Consider the following 9,303-nt stretch of genomic DNA (forward strand, 5'->3'; position numbering starts at 1 on the left):
ATTCATCAAGTCTCAGCCCATCCTTAATGCTTCTTAACCTCACGCCACCTCCATTATATCTCACTTTACCTTCACCATTTGTCACAAATTCCCCCCCCACATGAAAATAACAGAACAGCTCCTTCCCACAAGATGACCTAGCTTCGAAATTCATTTATCTTCATTACCTGCACTGATAATAGAAGTCGAATGATTATATGACTTAATACCATCATCATCAACTTATACGACCAACTTAGGGTTTGACACATGCATGCTTATAATTTGCAATAAAACACTCATTTCTTTCCTGTCCACACTAATGCTTCATTTTCTCAGAATCAATCCACTCCATTATTCGAATCTCCCTCTAACATTGTCCCTTTATCTGACACTAATCACTCTAACCCACTTGTGACACCATCAAACCCCTCTCCCTCAGTGTTTTTCCTTCCCCATCCCATGCATTCACCCTCTGATCACCGTCCTCCCCACACTTTCTATATACCCACACCGTCTCCATGCTTCGCCACCCTCTCCACCTCAAAACCATCCCCACATCGACAACATTGCCATCCAACGGGAAGAGGAAAATCAACCGGCGCATAAAGGAGAGGGACAAAAGACAAAGGCCAACAATATAGTCTGAATACTAACCTCGCTTCCGTCGTTCAGTTGTTGCTTCGCGCATTCATGCTCCCACGTTCATGGTCCTCCCAAGTTTTTCCTCCAGCTCCCCCACAACTTGCACACTTCCACCGGTCACTTTTTCTGTTTGCATATGAGGGGCTGTTTCGTAATTATGCAACATTTGCATAATCCCAAATCAGGCAACACTTCCTTATCTGGTAATACATTTGCTTAGCTTTCCATTTTGGCATTTTATTATTTCAGGCTTCTTTATGTGTCATTTTCCCTTTTTTTTTTTTTTTTAAAATCTGCATTGTAAGCAATAGAATAAATGCCGTGTGCATCTTGACATATATGCATATTTATATGCACACTTTGTCATATATGCATGTTCGTATACACACTTTGTATGGTGTTGAGTTACACATGACGTTAGTAAACAAAATTTATGGCGAAGAATTTATAGCTCACGTGACACCCCGCACCTCTCTGGGAGGTTGTGAATTATGTATCCCGTGTTGTTAAATTACGGGTTGTGTATGATGGGTATATGGATTCCTTTCTCGATAGTAAATTTTCTTTAACGAAAAAAAAAAGTGAACAAAGCCTAGTACAGACAAGGATGTATCTTGGAGATGTAAGTGTTTGTATCTTGGAAGGAAGTTTATATTAATTAATATTACGAGCGGTGATAAGGTAATGGGATTTTGAATTTGAAAAACTGAAGGAGCGAAATTAGGGATTGAATTTCTGTGTTGTAGTATTTCCAAAAAAAAAAAACCCTAAAAGGTTTTATATGCTTTTGTGTGGCAGCCTCTCCGAAATAGTTGAATCTAACATGGCACTCTAGAATTGCATGATGCATTTGATTCAGCTCTGCCTACCTATTTTTATGGATTATGTAGATTCTATTCCAATCCTGATTTCCATTCATGTTCTTATTCCTTCCCAAAAAAAATCTTCCATTATACTAAAAAAGTCCTAAATGATTGCATTGTATGATCTTATTCTCTCCTGGAGGAGTTTGAGCTCAAGGACCAAAAAGATTGATATCTAATTTGAAGGGTTAAAAAAATTATTTTTTAAGAAAAAGGACTAAAAGACTAAACATCAAAAGTATATCAACCTTATTAACCTTTTTTTTTTTTTAATTTTATACAATTAAACATACGTGTATAAATATAAGCACATCAATGCTAAGTTCAAACATATGACTTCATTCAAGCGTGACTACTAAGACAACTTATTATTAAATTATTACACACAAAAAAAAGCTTGCGGGTAATCTTGAATTATTGAATATCTTTCGTGTTAAATTTTAAATTTAATTTCATAAAAAATGGGTGATTTTTCTTTTCATGTGCTTAAATTTTCAAAAGAAAAGAAGTGAAAAGGACAATGATGAAAATGAAAAACAATTTATACAATATAGATGATGATGTCAAATCACTTAAAATTTAATTACTCAAACAGAATAAGAGCATACTAAATTAGAAAAAAGAAAATACTATGCTCATATTATTACCAAAGAATACTCGAGAAACATGATACGATATGCCAAACAAGAAAGGCAAAAAGGGGGGGAACTGACAAACACACAGAAACTATAATATCATACAAAACCAAATTCTTCAGCTAATTTGTTCTTCCTCGATTTGCACGAACTCTATTTCTGGTCTCTTTTTTTTGTTTCTTAATTTGACCTCCAAAAGTTCTAACAAGCCACTGAGGTTTTCCAATTAAGAATATAAGATATCCCATGAAAATTCCAAATATCATCCCACATCCATATCCAATGGCTACTGGTTTCCAACCAAAATCAAAGAACATTGATGAAGATGGTTGTGGCAGTTTTCCTTCATCCTTGCTGCAACTTTTTGTCAATGGAACTCCGCACAATTTTGAATTTCCCTCATATGAAACTTCTAAGAATGTGTCAAATTGCTTACCTCTTGGTATGATTCCCTCAAGCTGGTTCTGTGAAAGGTTCAGAATAGCCAGAAAGTTGAGATTTGTCAATGTTGGAGGAATCTCACCCACAAGCTTGTTCCATGATAGATCTAACCATTCAAGATTTGTCAAATTCCCCATTGATTGAGGAATAGAACCAGTGATTCCATTGTGGGATAAATTTAGTCCTTTCAGTGAATATAACTCACCAATCACTTTTGGAATCTCTCCATCAAATTTATTACTTGACAAGTCAAGAATAGTGAATGCTTTTAAGATCTTTTCAAGCTCCCTGGCATTATCTTTCAGATTGATCTTCACTGAATACTGATATAAGGGATCATTTCTATTTTCCATGTACAGTGATCCTGTTTCAACACTGTCTACCTTGACCATTCCTTTAAATTCTTTGATGTATGCTGCTGGCAAAGACCCACTGAAATGGTTGCTGGAAATATCAAAGATCCTTAACTTCCAAAAGGGATGCTTGGTGTTGGAACTAGTAATAGTTCCATGCAGCTTATTATCTCTCAAAACAAGTGCTTGCAACTCTGGTAGACCTTCAAGCCAATTGGGAAATGTGTCCTCAATCTGGTTCTCTCCCACATCCAAAATTTGAAGTTGATCACAATAAGCCAAGGATCTAGGGAATGGTCCCTCAAGTTTGTTGTTATTGAGATTTAAAGTTTTCAACGCACTGTTCTTTGAAAAATTGTCAGGAATAGTTCTAGTAAGGCCATTGTTCCGCAGGTCTAGATTAGAAATGGATGGGAAGGCCATAAGGCACTGTGGAATAGGGCCTGACAAATTATTGTGAGACAAGTTGAGTATCATAAGTGAGCTTGCATTGCAAATCAATGATGAAATTTGCCCACTTATTTTGTTGTTGGAAACTGAAAAGAACAAAATACCCCAAGGTGGAATTGGTAGATGTCCTTGTAACTTGTTGAAACTAAGATCAAGAATTTTGATATCTCTCATTGAAAAATACTCAACTGAAGTCAAAAGATTGTGAGAGAGATCCAAATAAAACAAAGAACCATTCCCCACATCATTGAACCATTTGGGAATGGTCCCTTGGATCTTGTTGTTTGAAAGAGATAAAATCATCAAATCTGGAAGCTTCACTAAAAATTGGGGGAAGTTATTGATGTTTAAAGAAGATAAATTTAATGTTGAAAGTTTGGTCAGTGAAAGATCAACATTTTCATTAAAGCCACTCATTAGTGAAAGAAATTTATTGTTTGAAAGATCAAGAGTCCCTAGATTTTGGAACTTTGAAAATTGGTAAAAATCAACCAGTCCACTCAAATTATTTGAGGATAGACTCAAGAGAGAAAGATTTGTGAGGCCAAAAATTGACTCTGAAAAATTTCCTTCCAACCTATTGTTGGAAAGATCAAACTTTTCCAATGAGTAACTTGAAAATTGGCTAATGGACCCAGTAAGATGGTTGTCATTAAGATGCAAATCTTTCAAAGATGGTGAAGAATAACACCCAGAAGGAATTGTTCCATTGAACAAGTTATGAGACAATTCTAACTTAACCAACTTAGAAAGTTTGCAAATTTCATTTGGAATTGGACCAACTAGTTTGTTAAAGCTACAATCAAAAGAAGAGAGTTGAGAAAGATTAGACAAAGGTGGAAGCTGTCCTCCTATGTTGTTTCCAAAAATTGATAAACTCTCTAGTTTGCTAAGCTCTCCAAACACATTTGTGATTTCACCATTGAAATTATTTTCTGAAAAATCCAAGACAGTGAGATGTTTCAGACTTGAAACTAATGATGGGATTTGTCCACTAAATCATTATTACTAAGGATTAAGGAAGAGAGAAGCTTTAGGTTTGAAAGGAATTGAGTCTCACCACTCAATTTGTTTGAGCCAAGGTTCAAATGAGTTAGATGAGTGAGATTCTTGAAGCCCAGAGGAATTGGTCCTTGAAATCCACAACTTCCCAGATTTAAATTACTAAGCTGCCTCAAATTACCTATCGAATCAAATATTCCTCCTGAGAAAGATGTGAGGCTGAGATCCAGAGATGAGAGAGGAGAGCTCCAATTGGACTTTGGAAGTTGACCTTTAAGATTATTATTATCTGACAAATCTAGCTGTTGAAGATTTTGTAAACGAAGAATGTCACTTGTGATGTTTCCCTGCAACTTAGTATCTTTAAGTTTGAGGGAAACCAAAGGGGATGATGAATTCACAAACAGATAAAAGGAGCTTGGTGTAATAGAAGACATGTTCACATAATCTAAGACAAGCTCTCTTAAATCAGTCATGTTTAAAATCATTTGTTCCCATGTGGATTTTTCAAGTCTCAAACTCCCCAAATAACAGACAAATCAAGAGAGACTAATTTAGACAATTGTGTGATTCTGGGAGGAATTTCACCTGTAAAAAGAGACAAGCTCAAATTTAGATGAGTGAGATTAGGAAGGTCACCGAATTGAGATGGTATTGAAGACCCTTCAAAATCATTGTAAGCCAAGTTGAGTGTTTGAAGATGAATAAGTTGAAAGAGTGTGCTATTTGAAGTGAGTTGACCTTGAAGAAAACTTAAACTAAGATCAAGGCCAATCACATGACCAGACTCAGAGTCACATGTGACCCCATCCCACAAGCAGCAATTTGAACTATTCCCCACGATCTTGTTTTTGAAACAGATGAGGCTGTGAATTGATTCTTGAATTGGAGAAGTGCAGAGTGATCAAGGTGATTACACAATGGATCAGGGGAAGAAGAAAGGGAAGGAAGAAGAAAAACGAAACAGAGTAGAATTGAAAAGGCCATAACAAAAGTTGGAAGGCAAGGAGTGAAAGATGCGCATGGCAGCCAGCTAACAGATTATGGCTTTATTTATGGAGCGAGTCACGCAAGGGTCCCCCTCTTGATGGTAGCGCCGGGGACACGCAGCTAAAAGCCTTTTCCTAGCAGCTGTCCACGAAGAACACTGGGGCCATATGCAAACATCATTTAATGTTGTGAACAGTTGTTAGAATTTATGGCAGTATAATATTAATATTTCAAAAGTCTTGTTTCTCGGGTTAAATTAAATAAAAAGCTAATATAAACTCAGATTTATTTTGATTTTGATCTCTCAAATTTTAAACTTATAATTTTTAGTGAAAAACATTATATCTTGAAGGTGTAACGATATTAAAATCTGCCAAATCATCGTAAACGATATTAAAATGATGGTACGAACTCACAAATGGCACATTACTAGATTTTTTGTGAACAATAAAAAAAAAGTTCCTCAAAACACAATGCAAATTACGATTTTATATATATATATATATAAAGATGAGTTCTCGAGACCTAGTACGAACAACTCCTTAAACAACCGGCGACAATTAAAAAAAGGGGCTAAACAACTTTGTTTTGATGACCTTTTTTTATATCCTTTATTATTTATATAAAATCTAGTTAGGTATCATTTAGTAAGTTCATATCACTACTTTAATGCTATTTACAATACTTTAGTGGGTTTTTATACCATTACATCTCTAGGAACTAATACTTAAAACAGACTAAATCTTAGAAACCAAAACCACATGTTCAAAATTTGAAAAACTAAAATCAAAATAGGTTCAAATTTAACAGACCAAAATTATATCAACCCTTAAAAGAAAGTCATCTAAATTTTGTATCATATGTAAATAACTTTTTCAAGTTCCAACCTTTAAAACTTTACAGTTACCTTTACTTTTTAGTTACATTTTTTTTATTATTTAACCAGGTAATAATTTTAAATTTAAGGAGTTTATATGCATATAAATTAAAGTTTAAGAGGATTATATAATAGAAAAATAAAGTTTAATCAAGGGGCATGAATTGATAAATCAGAATTATGCGTGCAGCAGTAGCAAGCAACGACAACATAGTAGTAGTAGGAGGAGTAGGAATAGCAATAACAATAATATTAGCAACATTAATTTGCATGAATATTTTAGAGAATTGCTTGAACACATTACACTAAGTAATTTATATAATTATTTCTAGTGATATGAAAAATGGGCAAGTAGCAGCATCAAAATGAAGAATCGACCACCTAAATAATTAATGACATGCATCATGGTTGTGAGATCATTATACTAGTTTCAGTTTTTAATATAACAGCTAGTTTGATTTTTAATTTGGTCATAGACAGATATCTTATATTTATCTTTTTTTTTAAAGTAGTCCTTGTAAGAGTTACATATATTAAAGGTTTTATCAAATAGTAGTTGTAGTTAATGCACATGATTAATAAGGATATTCTAAGTGAGACAACACATATTTATTATAAATAACTAACTCAACAAACTTTTTAATCTACTTAAACTAGTCAACTAGCTCTTATATTAAGGATTGGAGGTAGTATTATACAAGGACAAAATTCAAAATGAGCTACTATTAATATAAACATACATTTCATTTACACATTCATGACTAATAACTCGATCCCTGACCCTTTTTAATTCTTGTGGCAATAAAAGTCAGGACAGCAAAAGACCATATAAATTAACTAGAGCACAATTTACTTGGGGAGGGAAACTCCTCTACTATCTTCACTGAGAATATGATATAAATTCAAGATTTTGAATTTTATAGAAAGTATAGAAGGAAGTATCCCCTCAATTCTTATTATAAGTCAATTGTAAGTTACAACACATTTTCACATGTCAAAAAATGCATTAAATTAACAAAATATTTAATCTGACTGTTATTAAAGTTTTTTTTTGTCTCTCTTTCTCTCTACATTTACAAATTATTTTCATATCTTTCTATTTTTGTTTCTCTTTTCAATGAGAATTAAATAAAGTAAAATTGAAAAGCAAGCATTAAATACACTACAAATAATTTAAATTTATAACTATATTTTTTTTCTACAAGTGACTTATATTTTGAATCACAGTGATATATATATTTTGTTAATTCAATTACTTTGTGCTCAAACTCACTATTTATGTGGAAGAATAAATATATGTACATGGATGTACTTTCGTGTGGATACGCATATACATAGTATCATTTTGGTCTTAAATGTAAGTGACTCATGAGATAAAATTTTGATTCTAAATATAAGTTACTTGTAGTATATTTAATACTTATTTTTTAAATTTTATTCTTATTTAATTCTCATTAAAAAGAGAAAAATAAAAGAGATGTCAGAATAATTTATAAACATAAAAAAAACTTTAATAACCATAAAATTGAAAATTGGTGAGTTTAGGGCATTTTGTTGATATATAACAATTTATTATAAGTAACTTATACTCTTTTGGTTCTATTTATAAAAAAGAGGAATTTTTTTTGTCCTATTTATAAATTATTTCATTAAATTTTTAATATTAATATATTTTTTGTCTTTTATTTATTATAGTGTAGATATTTATTCTTTTAAAAAGTGTATATATTAAATAGAACTAAAATTAAAAAGTTGTTATCAAAATATTAAACATGAGAGTGTGCAATAAATGTCAGGAGGCAGGTGGCAGGTGACAGGTTGCAGGTGGCAGGTGGGTGGATATTAATTGTCGGCTGGATGACGCGAAGAGATATGAATTTTGAGGGACCAAAATCTCCTCCGCATTTATGAACAGCTTTGACTTTTCTTCCAGGGCTTCCGGGGAATTGTGCCGTTTCTCTCATTGACTTGGAGATATTCAAAAGCATGACTAAAATGACTGTTCTTGCCGATAGCCGAAATGAGAGTTAGAGCCCCGCCAACTTTCGTGAAATAATCATCAATATACACATTCATACTTATGCATACATGCACACGCACACATCATATCAAACATATGTATTTAACCCGCTGGCAAAGGAAAAAAACAAACGCCTCCACTACTATTTATTTCTTTTTATAAAACATTTTCAGCATCCTTTCATATAGATTAAGAAAAATTTTAACTTGTATTAATTTTTTATTAAAATATAATAACCTTTCAATTTTATCCTCATTTAATATATACACCTTTTAAAATTTTAAAAATAACTATATATACTATAATAAATAAAAAATAAAAATATTTATTTTAAAAATTTAATGAAATGATTTATAAATATGACCCCAAAAAATTCTCTATGTTATATATAGGACTAGAGGATTATGTAGTGGACTCATTAAATCTGTTCCAAATTTAAATTTTTTTCTAACTTTACATATTAAATAGGTTGTAAACGAAAAAGAAAAATACAAAGAGTTACATTTAAATATTACTTGTAATAACAAAATTAACAAATAAGTATTAAATACTCTCAAGTCATTTATATTTGGACCAAATCATTTTTCTATAGGCAACTAGACCAAGGAGAGTACAATTTATTAATAGCGTATTAATTTATTTATTTTTAATATTTTTTGTACAATGTATGTAAAACAATATCATGTTGAATCATTCGTCCGTTGGTTCATTTTGCTCTATGAAACGGAAAACTTAGAAAAATTTAGAATATATCAAATAATACCTATAGTGCTTAATATACTAGTTGGATGGTTGGATTTGGTTTTAAATATAATACTCTAATACTATCTGTGGTCCTCATAATAATACTTCATTTGTAGTCTATAAACGAGATCTTATAATTAGGACCAGAGGTAATATATTTTATCTCTTAAATTTATAATTTTTCTCAAAATATCTATATTGATTGTAAGAGGTGCTTATTTAAAAAATAGTTCTAATGCATATGAATACGATAGAAAGTAATTTAAGAACTCGTTTAGAATGTTGTATAAGCAATTTTTCAATT

The 9,303-nt window shown here is 32.1% G+C and overlaps 1 pseudogene; it reads right to left on the reverse strand.

Moving 5' to 3' along the window:
- Positions 1-2,178: 2,178 nt before the first annotated feature.
- On the reverse strand, positions 2,179-5,381 carry LOC114712620 (receptor-like protein 35; annotated as a pseudogene).
- Between the last annotated feature and the right edge of the window lie 3,922 nt (positions 5,382-9,303).

This window comes from Neltuma alba, unplaced genomic scaffold (genome assembly GCF_004799145.2).
Source record: "Neltuma alba isolate B1F8T4 unplaced genomic scaffold, ASM479914v2 tig00011382_pilon, whole genome shotgun sequence".
In the NCBI taxonomy this organism is placed as follows: domain Eukaryota; kingdom Viridiplantae; phylum Streptophyta; class Magnoliopsida; order Fabales; family Fabaceae; genus Neltuma; species Neltuma alba.